The following is a 12496-nucleotide window of genomic DNA, read 5'->3' as shown; positions in this document are numbered from 1 at the left end:
TTCTCTGTTTTGTGTGCAGATTCCTTCTGTAACCCTGTGAACTTATGCAATTGATTCTTTACCTTGTTATCAATGAACTTTATATAAACAAATAAAAATAAAAATAGGGCAAAATGCTTAGAGGATTGATGCCCCATGGCTGGGTTGCCTCCCAGCAAGCGCTTCTTTATTGTCTTTAGCTGGACCTTGCTGAGCTTTTAATCTAGCTTCAGCCTTGAGCACTCTTGCTCAATGTTGCCTTCAAGATAGTGCTTGATTCTCTGTCCATTGACAATGAACTTCTTATCAGAATCAATATCTTGAAGCTCCACATAACCATATGGTGATACACTTGTAATCACATATGGTCCCCTCCACCGGGATTTCAGTTTCCTGGGGAATAGCCTGAGTCTAGAGTTAAATAGCAGAACCTTCTGTCCTAGTTCAAAGATTCTAGATGACAGCTTTCTATCATGCCACTTTTTTTATTTCTCTTTATAAAGCTTGGCATTTTCGAAAGCAGTGAATCTGAATTCCTCTAACTCATTTAGCTGGAGCAATCTTTTTTCTCCTGCTAATTTGGCATCAAAATTTAGGAATCTGGTTGCCCAGTAGGCTTTATGTTCCAGTTCCATGGGCAGGTGATATGCCTTACCATACACAAGTTGGTATAGAGAGGTCCCTATAGGGGTCTTGAATGCTGTTCTGTAAGCCCACAGAGCATCATCCAAGCTCCGTGCCGACTCCTTTCTACGGGTATTTACTATCCGTTCTAGGATTCTTTTTAATTCTCTGTTAGAGACTTCAGCTTACCCATTAGTTTGTGGATGATATAGAGTAGCTACCTTGTGGCGAATCCCATACCAAACCATGGCAGAGTAAAGCTGTTTGTTGCAGAAGTGAGTGCCCCCATCACTGATCAGTACTCTAGGGACACCAAACCTGCTAAAGATATGTTTCTGGAGGAACTTCAGCACTGTTTTAGTATCATTGGTGGGTGTGGCAATGGCCTCAACCCATTTTGATACATAGTCAACTGCCACCAGAATATAAGTGTTTTGAGAATGATGGTGGGAAAGGTCCCATGAAGTCAATTCCCCATACGTCAAACAACTCAATCTCCAAGATTCCTTGTTGAGGCATGGCGTAACCATGGGGTAGATTACCAGTTCTTTGGCAACTGTCACAATTACGTACAAACTCTCGGGAATCTCTATAGAGTGTGGGCCAATAGAAGCCACATTGGAGGACCTTGGTGGCTGTTCGCTCACCCCCGAAATGGCCTCCATATTGAGATCCATGGCAATGCCATAGGATCCTCTGTGCTTCTTCTCTAGGAACACACCTACGGATTATTCCGTCTGCACATCTCTTAAAGAGATAGGGTTCATCCCACAAGTAGTACTTTGCATCAGTGATTAATTTTTTCTTTTGTTGCCTGTTGTACTCTTTGGGTATGAACCTTGCAGCTTTATAGTTTGCAATATCGGCAAACCATGGTGTTTCCTGAATGGCAAATAAATGCTCATCCGGAAAAGTCTCAGAGATCTCAAGAGAGGGGAGGGACATCCCTTCTACTGGCTCTATCTGGGACAGATGATCAGCCACTTGGTTCTCTGTCCCTTTTCTGTCTCTTATTTCTATATCGAACTCTTGCAGAAGCAACACCCATCTGATGAGCCTAGGTTTTGAATCCTGCTTTGTGAGTAGATATTTAAGAGCAGCATGGTCAGTATACACAATCACTTTTGATCCTACTAAGTATGATCTGAACTTGTCAATGGCATAAACCACTGCAAGTAATTCTTTTTCTGTGGTTGTGTAATTTTTCTGGGCATCATTTAAAATGCGACTAGCATAATAAATGACGTGCAGAAGCTTGTCATGCCTCTGTCCTAATACTGCACCAATGGCGTGATCACTGGCATCACACATTAGCTCAAATGGTGATGTCCAGTCTGGTGCAGAAATAACTGGTGCTGTGACCAGCTTAGCTTTCAGCGTTTCAAACGCCTACAGACACTCTGTGTCAAACACAAATGGCGTGTCAGCAGCTAGCAGATTTCTTAGAGGTTTTTCAATTTTTGAAAAATCCTTTATAAACCTCCTATAGAATCCTGCATGCCCCAGAAAGCTTCTGATTGCCTTAACATTGGCAGGTGGTGGTAATTTTTCAATTACTTCTATCTTTGCTTGATCCACCTCTATTCCCTTGTTTTAGATTTTATGCCCAAGGACAATCCCTTCAGTCACCATGAAGTGACATTTTTCCCAGTTTAAAACTAGGTTGGTTTCTTGGCATCTCTTCAGAACAAGTTTCAGGTGATCAAGACAGGAGCTGAATGAATCTCCATATACTGAGAAGTCATCCATGAAGACTTCCAGAAATTTTTCCACCATATCAGAGAAAATAGAGAGCATGCATCTCTGGAAGGTTGCAGGCGCATTACACAGCCCAAATGGCATCCTTCTATAAGCAAACACTCCAGATGGACATGTGAATGCTGTTTTCTCTTGATCCGGGGGATCTACTGCAATCTGGTTATAGCCTGAGTAGCCATCCAAAAAGCAGTAGTAATCATGACCTGCCAGTCTTTCTAGCATCTGGTCTATGAATGGTAAAGGAAAATGATCCTTTCTGGTGGCTGTATTGAGCCTTCTGTAGTCAATACACATGCGCCACCCTGTAACTGTTCTTGTAGGAACCAGTTCATTTTTTTCATTATGAATCACTGTCATGCCTCCCTTCTTTGGGACGACTTAGACAGGGCTCACCCAGGGGCTATCAGAAATAGGATAAATAATCCCAGCCTCTAGTAATTTGGTGACCTCTTTCTGCACCACTTCCTTTATGACTGGATTTAGCCGCCTCTGTGGTTGAACCACTGGTTTAGCATTATCCTCCAATAAGATTTTGTGCATGCATCTAGCTGGGCTTATGCCCTTAAGGTCACCTATGGACCACCCAAGAGCTGTCTTGTGTGTCCTTAGCACTTGAATAAGTGCTTCCTCTTCCTATGGATTTAAAGCACAGCTTATGATTACTGGAAAAGTGTCACCTTCTCCGAGAAATACATATTTCAGGGATGGTGGTAATGGTTTGAGCTCGGGTTTAGGAGGCTTTTCCTCTTCCAGAGAAAATTTTAGAGGCTCTTTCATTTCCTCTGAATCCTCCAAATCAGGCTGAACATCTTTAAAGATGTCTTCCAACTCTGATTCGAGACTCTCAGCCATGTTGATCTCTTCTACCAAAGAGTCAATAAGATCAACTTTCATGCAGTCTTTTGATGTGTCTGGGTGCTACATGGCTTTGACAGCATTCAACTTAAACTCATCCTCATTGACTCTCAGGGTTATTTCCCCCTGTTGGACGTCAATGAGAGTTCGTCCAGTTGCTAGGAAGGGTCTTCCTAGAATGAGAGTAGCACTCTTGTGCTCCTCCATTTCCAGCACTACAAAGTCAGTGGGAAAGGTGAATGGCCTAACTCTGACAATCATGTCTTCAATCACGCCTGATGGGTATTTAATGGAGCCATCAGCAAGTTGGAGACATATCCGGGTTGGTTTAACTTCCTCAGTTAAACCAAGCTTTCTGATAGTGGATGCAGGTATCAGGTTGATGCTTGCCCCAAGATCACATAAAGCTGTCTTGGTGCAATTACCTTCTAATGTGCATGGTATCAGAAAACTCCCAGGGTCTTTAAGCTTTTCAGGGAAGCTTTTCAGAATGACTGCACTGCATTCTTCAGTGAGGAGAACTCTTTCTGTTTCTCTCCAATCCTTTTTATGACTCAAGATCTCTTTCATGAACTTGGCATAAGAAGGTATTTGCTCCAGTGCCTCTGCAAATGGGATCTTTATTTCAAGAGTCCTGAGATAATCTGCAAAGCGAGCAAATTGCTTATCCTGCTCCTCTTTCCGGAGTTTTTGAGGATAAGGTATCTTGGCTTTATATTCCTCAACCTTAGTTGCTGTAGGTTTATTGCCTACAGAAGTGGTTGAAGAATCCTTTTTAGAGGGGTTGTCATTAGCACTTGTGTGTATCTGATCCCTCTCTGGTAATTGAGTGCCAGAGTTAGAAGCTGGAGTGACGTTAGACTCCAACTCCTTGTCTGTTCCTGGCGTCTGAACGCCAGAACTGTGCCCCTTTTGGGTGTTCAACGCCAGATCCTGCCCATTTTGGGCGTTCAACGCCAGATCCTTGCTTGTTTCTGGCGTTGAACGCCAGTCTTTGCTTATTACTGGCGTTGAACGCCAGTCTTGGGCATGGTCTGGGCGTTCAGCGCCAGCCTTCCACCAGATTTCTGGCTTTTTAGTGCCAGAATTACTTTTCCCTGGGCTCTTACTGTCCTCAGGTGAATTTTGGGTGGTTTGCTCATTCCTTAGCTCTTTGCTGCCTTGAGGTGGGGTATTTAATGTTTTCCCACTTTTTAATTGAACTGCTTGGCATTCTTCTGTTATTTGTCTTGACAGCTGCTGCTTTGTTTGCTTCAATTGTTCTCCCATATTTATATTAGCCATCCTTGTCTCTTGTAGTTTATCCTTAAATTCAGCTAACTGCTTTGTTAGGAAATCCAATTGCTGATTGAATTCAGCAGCTTGCTCTGCAGGACTGAGTTCAGCAGTTGCTGTTTTAGCCTCTTCTTTCATGGAAGGGTCACTGCTTAAGTACAGATGCTGATTTCTAGCAACTGTATCAATGAGCTCTTGAGCTTCTTCAATTGTCTTTCTCATGTGGATAGATCCACCAGATGAGCAATCTAAAGAGATCTGAGCTCTTTCTGTAAGCCCATAATAGAAGATGTCTAACTGAACCCACTCTGAAAATATTTCAGAGGGGCATTTTCGTAGCATCTCTCTATATCTCTCCCAGGTATCATAAAGAGATTCATTATCTCCTTGTTTAAAGCCTTGGATGTCCAGCCTTAGCTGTGTCATCCATTTTGGAGGAAAGTATTGATTCAGAAATTTTTCTGTCAGCTGTTTCCATGTCCTTATGCTAGCCTTAGGTTGGTTATTTAACCACCTTTTGGCTTGGTCTTTTACAGCTAATGGAAACAGTAATAATCTGTAGACATCCTGATCTACTTCCTTATCATGTACTGTGTCAGCAATTTGTAAAAACTGTGCTAGAAACTCTGTAGGTTCTTCCTGTGGAAGACCGGAATACTGGCAGCTTTGCTGCACCATGATAATGAGCTGAGGATTCAACTCAAAGCTACTGACTCCAATGGAAGGTATGCAGATACTACTCCCATATGAAGCAGTAGAGGGGTTAGCATATGACCCCAGAGTCCTCCTGGACTGTTCATTTCCGCTTAGATCCATGATGGAGAAAGGGAGATGATGTCAAATAAAAATTTTATTTTTATTTATTTATTTATTTCAAAAATGAAATAAATTAAAATACAATAAACAAAAATGGTTGAAAATTTTCGAAAGAATAAGGAGAGAGAAAGTGGTTAGGAAGTTTTGAAAAGGATATGATGATTTTTGAAAAAGGTTTTAAATTTTAAAAAAAAAATCTGAATTTTAAAGGTAAATTTCGAAAATTTGCTTTAAGATAGAGAGAAAAGATATTTTTGAATTTAAAGAGGAGAGAGAAAAATAATAAGATAGCACAAGATTTAAAATTTTAAGATCTAATGCTCCTTGTTTTTTTTTTTTTTTTTGAAATTTTGGAAGGAAAACACCAAGGAACACCAAACTTAAAAATTTTAAGATCAAGACACAAGGAAAACTCAAGAACACTTTGAAGACTCACAAGAACACAAGAACATGAAGAAAGAACACCAAACTTAAAATTTTTAGAAAACCAAGCTAAAATTTTCGAAAACCAAAGGGAAATCAACAATAAAACACCAAACTTAAAGTTTGGCACAAAATTTAATAGAGAAATTATTATTTTTGAAAAAGATTTTTAAAAAAATGAGTATACCAAACTGCCACGGACTTAGACCAACGCTCTAGCCAAAAAGAAAAATTTTTCCTAATCTAAGCAACAAAATAAACCGTCAGTTGTTCAAACACGAACAATCCCCGGCAACGGCGCCAAAAACTTGGTGCACGAATTATGAATAACACGTTTCAAAACTGGTACCACTAATCAGCAAGTGCACTGGGTCGTCCAAGTAGTACCTTACGTTAGTAAGGGTCGATCCCACGGAGATTGTTGGTTTGAAGCAAGCTATGGTTATCTTGCAATTCTCAGTCAGGATATTAATTGGTGGTTATCAATTGACTTGCAAATGGACAAGGGAGCATAAATTAAAAGTTACTTGTTATGCAGTAATGGAGAATATGTTGGAGTTTAGGAGATGCTTTGTCTTCTGAAATTCTGGTTTCCTCTGTTTCTGATTCACGCATGCACGTCCTCCTATGGCAAGCTGTATGTTGGCGGATCACCGTTGTCAATGGCTACCATCCATCTTTCCAGTGAAAAGGGTCCAAATGCGCTGTCACCGCACGGCTAATCATCTGCAGGTTCTCAATCATACCGGAATAGGATTTACTATCTTTTTGCGTCTGTCACTACGCCCAGCATTCGTGAGTTTGAAGTTCGTCACAGCCATTCAATCCCAGAATCCTACTCGGAATACCACAGACAAGGTTTAGACTTTCCGGATTCTCATGAATGCTGCCATCAATCTAGCTTATACCACGGAGATTCTGATTAAGGAATCTAAGAGATATTCATTCAATCTGATGTAGAACAGAGGTGATTGTCAGACACACGTTCATGGAGTGAGGAAGGTGATGAGTGTCACGGATCATCACCTTCTCCATAAGGAGGCGCGGATGGATATCTTAGATAGGAACCCGCATGTTTGAATGGAAAACAGAAATACTTGCATTAATTCATCGAGACACAGCAGAGCTCCTCACCCCCAACAATGGAGTTTAGAGACTCATTCTGTCAAAGAGTACAAAGTTCAGATCTAAAATGTCATGAGATACAAAGTAAGTCCCTAAAAGTTGTTTAAATACTAAACTAGTAACCTAGGTTTACAGAAAATGAGTAAACTATAGCAGATAGTGCAGAAATCCACTTCTGGAGCCCACTTGGTGTGTGCTAGGGCTGAGACTAAAGCTTTCACGTGCCTGGGGCTGTTTTGGGCAGCTTTGGATCCTTTTCTGGCGTTGAACTCCAACTTGCAACTTGTTTCTGGCGCTGGACGCTAGAATTAGGCAGAGAACTGGCGTTGAATGCCAGTTTACATCGTCTATCCTTAAGCAAAGTATGGACTATTATATATTGCTGGAAAGCCCTGAATGTCTACTTTCCAACGCAATTAAAAGCACGCCATTTGGAGTCCTGTAGCTCCAGAAAATCCATTTTGAGTGCAGGGAGGTTAGAATCCAACAGCATCAGCAGTCCTTTTTCAGCCTGAATCAGATTTTTTCTCAGCTCCCTCAATTTCAGCCAGAAAATACCTGAAATTACAGAAAAATATACAAACTCATAGTAAAGTCCAGAAATATGAATTTTTCCTAGAAACTAATGAAAATAAACTAAAAACCAACTAAAACATACTAAAATCTATATGAAATTAACCGCAAAAAGCGTATAAAATATCCGCTCATCAATTATCCCTATTTTTAAGTGAAATTACTAAAATGTCCCTAACCCTAATTTTCAAAATGATGAAACCCTAACCCTGAAACCATAACCCACGACCCGATTTCCTCACAACTGCTGCAGCCCCTCCCTTCTAACAGCAGCCGCCCTTGTTTCCCCTTTCTAACAAAACATACGGCACAAAGAAAGAAACAGAAAGAAAGAGGAATCTGAGGGGGAGTAGAGGAGATCGGAGAAGAAAGGGGGAAGGTGGCCACGTTGCTGCCGCTACCCAATCCGCGCCGCCATCGCTGTCCGTCCATGGAGCCATGTGGCGCGCCTCTGTCACCGAGAGGAGGGAGAAGGCGCGACGCTGAGGAGTAGCACCCAGTCCCTATCGCGTCGCGTCGCACGCAAGAGGGTCACCGGGGGAGAGCAATGCCGAAGAGAGAGAGAGGCCAAACGTAGGGCCTTCGTCATCACTCGCGCCGCTGACTAGCTCGTCGCCGCTGTTGTGGTGTTCGCGCCGCCGCTTCTGTCCTTGCCGTCATCGTCACCATCGGTGGAAGAGAGAGAGAGATCGCGTCGGAGACTGGAGAGACGTGGTCTGAGCTGCTGCTGCCTCCGTCGCGACTGGTTCGCCGGCGCCACTGCTGGGGGTCGTCGCCGGTCTACGCGCCGTCGTTGTGCTCCTTGCTGCAATGCCGCCGCTGTGTGCCGGCGAGAGGGAAGCCGCCGGGTCGTACAGAGGAGAGGAGGCATAACCGCGCCCAGCCACCGCCGTTTCTGCTGCCAAGAAACCCCGTTGTGCCTCTAGTTGTCGGGAAACGGTGTGGTTGCTACAGGAGGTCGCCACTGGAGCTGCTGCTCCATTCTTCTGGTAAGGGTTTTAATTGAGGTTTCTGCCTTTCTGGATTTCGAGAAGGTTTTAATGCTGCGTGGTTTTTATAGTTGATCCATCGGAGCTTCTGGCCGCCGCCGGAGCTGTTGCCGGGCTCGTCCGATATTGCAGCTACTTCATTTCGCTTGTTCAGTAAGTATTTATGTTTCGGAAAGCCTCGCGTTAGTATTCTGTTGTGTTCGGTTAATGAATGAGTTTTGATAACGTGGGGTCGAGTCCTGATTATTGTATGTTGCGATTAGTGTTGCTATGGTTATTGCGAACGTGATTGGGACTGAGGTTTTGGTTGCCGTCAGCTCAGGTTGAGGCAGAAAGGACTCTGTGAGGCGTTTGGGTTATGGAATTGCGTTTTGAGGTAGGGGCGCTTTCCAAAAACTATAGTTTATTATTGGAATTATTACATATGGGTACTGATGTGAGATATTGTGTATTTGGTGATTGTATCTGCCTTACGTATTATTTGATTGACCCGAATGACTATGGATGTTGGTTTGGCTGAATTGTTATGTGGCTTGTGAAATGTAATGTTTGAAGTTGATTCTTTAAAGATTTGAAATGAGTTTAATCCGTTGAGGATTGGTTTGAATCGAGTCAATTATTTTGATGATGTGAAAGATAGAATACTCTTGAAATTCAGCCTGGGTTTCTTTAATTGATTTGGTTTTGATAAATGATTTATTGCTGAACCGATTCTTTAAAGCGTTAGAAATGAGTTAAATCGGTTGATATTGAGTTGATTTTTGAAATGGTTTCCTTGAGATGTGCCACTGAGGCGACTGTTGGATTTAGCTTGCTTTTGAATTGATTTCTGGTTTTGAGCTGTTGAAAAGGAATGAGAAACGATTTAGTTGGGACCCGAACCGGGTGGCAAAAGTCCAAGTTTTAGGGGAGGTGCTGCCGAAATTTCTATAAAATCTTAGTCTTGTTTGAAAGGTTATTTAAAAGGTTTGGATTTGAGAAATTGTATTATTTGATTTATTAAGAGGATATTTATGCTTTCCAGCTTAATTTATTTGATGAACCTTATACGTTGAGTTCGGCTTATTTAGAATTGAACTATTTTTACCGTTTGAATCACTGAAGGAAATAATGATGCTCTAATATTGATTTCAATATAAAAAGGAGTTTTTAGTAATTTTTAAAGGAACCTAGACTTTTGATTGAGTAATCAAGTTTGAGGCATTTTGGAAGAGTTGGAAAAATGGGTTCCAAAAAGAAATCTGAAAGCGGTTTGATTCAAATGAACCGGTTCCGTTTCGAATGAGTTGATTTTTGGACCGGGTTGGAACTTGTGATTTTGTATGGTTCGGTTTCATAATAAATTCAATTTTATTTACTTGAACCGAGAATCTATAATTTTAAAAGTTTCAATGAATTTTTAGGAATTGATGTAAGTTGACCTTCCCTTAAAGACTTGGGACTCTGCCGAAAAACTTTTGTTATGAAATTCCACTGTTGGGTGGGTGATTTTGGATACTTTGAAATAAATCCTTAACTTGCCATGGTTTCGGAAGTTTTGGAAAGAGAATGCCGAGAGTGGCTTTGTTTTAAAAAGGGAACTCACTTTGAGTAAAAGTGGCTTGTGAGTCTAAGATGATTTGAGAAATGAGATCTTTAAAGCCAAGGCTGAAAAGAGTTGAAATTTGATTTCAAAGTGAAATGGCTTGAGAAAAGTGATTTATGGCTTAAATGCCGGTTTATGAATTTGATGATGTTGAGTGGTGGAAGTGCTGTTTTGTTATGGGCCGGAATGGCTGTGTATGATTATGAATATTGGCTGGTTTTGGATTGAACCGTGAGCCGGAATGGCTGTGTATGATATTGATTTATGGCTGATTGTCGAATGAGTTATGGGCCGTATGGCTGACTATGAATTATGAATTTAAGCCGGATGGCTGAGATGGATGTTGATCCATGACTGGGACTGAATGAATATATGCTTGAGATACCTGGGTAGTAGCAAGGGTTGTGGTTCGTCCCACTTGCTCCAGGTCAGAGACTGTGACGCCTGGGTAATAGCGGTAGTAGTGGTTACTCTACTCGCTCCAGGTTGAGCTGTTAAACACCCGCCTGGGTAGTAGCCACAGTAGTGGTTATTCCACTGGCTCTGGGTTGAGCGGGTAGTAGCAATGGGGTTGTAGCTCAAACCTACTTGCTCCGCGATGGGTGTTTCTGTCCATGGTTAGCTACCAGGACGTGTCGGGTTGGCTATATAATCGACAGATGATATCATCAGCCACTAGGGACAGGCATGCATCATATGCATCTATGTGATATTGTTTGGGTGTGCATATTATACTTGGTTTACCTATGTGATTAATTGCTAATTGTCCTACTTGCAATACCTGTTTGTTTGTGCTTGAACTTCCTATCTGTGTTTGCATCTGGGACTCTGTTGGTGTGTGGTTATTGGTTGATGGATTGGATTGTTTGGGCCTAGGGCCGTGGTTGGAATGAGATGAGCCGATGGTTGATTTCGTTTTTGTGTTTCTGGTTTGGAATAAAATATGAAAGGCTATTTTGTTTCAGCATAGATAAACCATTTTGAAAGACTTTTGAGTTTTTGAGAATTGAACGGTTCCTCTTTTAGAAAAGATTTCCGACCTTACTTTTATTGTAAACAGTTGTTTTTGAAAAGAGGCATAAGTCGGTTATTAATCACTGGTACGGTTTATCTTCATGTATCCTATTACAGTAATTCCCAAAAACCCTCTACTGAGAACCCTTTCGAGGATGATGTTCTCACCCCCCCTACATTTTTCCCCCTTTCAGGATATGGGTGCAGAAGTCACGAAGAGTTTATTTTGTTATTAAGATGCTCTATGTTGCTTTAGATTATTATTTTTGTACCCTCGCCTTTATCTTGATTTATTCCGTAAGAGGGATAGGACTTGTATTGGTTAATGTTTGTAATATTATTTATGTATACGTATGTATATATATGGATGTACTCTTTATGAGTTTTTGTAAGTTGTATGGTATCTATGGATGTACGTTATCGAACAAAAGTAATTTTCGAGAGTGGTTTTGCGGTTTAAAGTTTCAAACAAGCTCATATTTTAGTTTTAAATAGTATAAGTGTCGTCGTAATGTCCGAACTATCAGAGTAGCGCAGCCGGAAGTGTGAGCTTTGGTAGTTAGGGTGTTACAAAGTTGAAAAGGTTAAATGCATTAAATAATTAGCTTGGTGATGATATTGGATAAATTTATGATTGAGTTTGAATTAGAATTATGAGCTTAAGTTATTGATATTGTTGAATGTGTGCACTTGGATTTATTAATGATGGGTTGGTGTTGATGTTGATATATGTTAATAAAGGGTTGATATACGTGTTGATGGGTTAATATATGTGAAGGGTTGATATATGTGTTGAAGGATTGATATATGTGAAGGGTTTATATATGTTAATGAAGGGTTGCTCATATATGTGATATATGTTGATATGAATTGGTGGTTATGGCTTGTTGAATTTGTTAAAGGTAGTTTGAGAGTGGTTGTTGATGAATTGGGGCTGGATATGTTATTAACATGCAGGTTTTATAGGTAAGGACTATGAATGTGGTGAAAATGAAGTTTGGATGTTGTTGGTAAAAGTGAATTTTGGTGAACTTTGGAAGTCCATAACTTGCTCCTCAAATATTGGATGGAAATGTGGTTTACTTCAAATAAAAGATGGTTTTATAAGCTTTTAAATGATATCAATTTTGTGAAAAACAGAATTTTGTAGAGAAAGTTATGGACGATGGAAAATTGGTGTATAAAAATGTATTATGCAGGTGTTAAAACTGGTTTGTAGTAGCTTTCTGGGCATTCTGCCAATTTTTGAAAAACGCATATCCACGCGTACGCGTGGCACAGAATTTTAACGACGCGTGCATGAGTAGCCATGCGTATGCGTGACGTGCTATTTTCACCACGCGTGCCCGTGGCCCATGCGCACGTGTGGCCCCTGTTTGCTGCAAAATTGGATTTTAACCTTTTAAACCATATTTTCCACTTCTAAACCTTCATTTTCTCCTTTTTAGACTTAAGGTATAGTACTAAACCCAGTAGCTAG

Source organism: Arachis ipaensis, chromosome B1, assembly GCF_059453495.1.
Source record: "Arachis ipaensis isolate K30076 ecotype BB chromosome B1, ASM5945349v1, whole genome shotgun sequence".
Classification (NCBI taxonomy): Eukaryota; Viridiplantae; Streptophyta; class Magnoliopsida; order Fabales; family Fabaceae; genus Arachis; species Arachis ipaensis.
Note: the sequence above shows the minus strand (reverse complement) of the source record.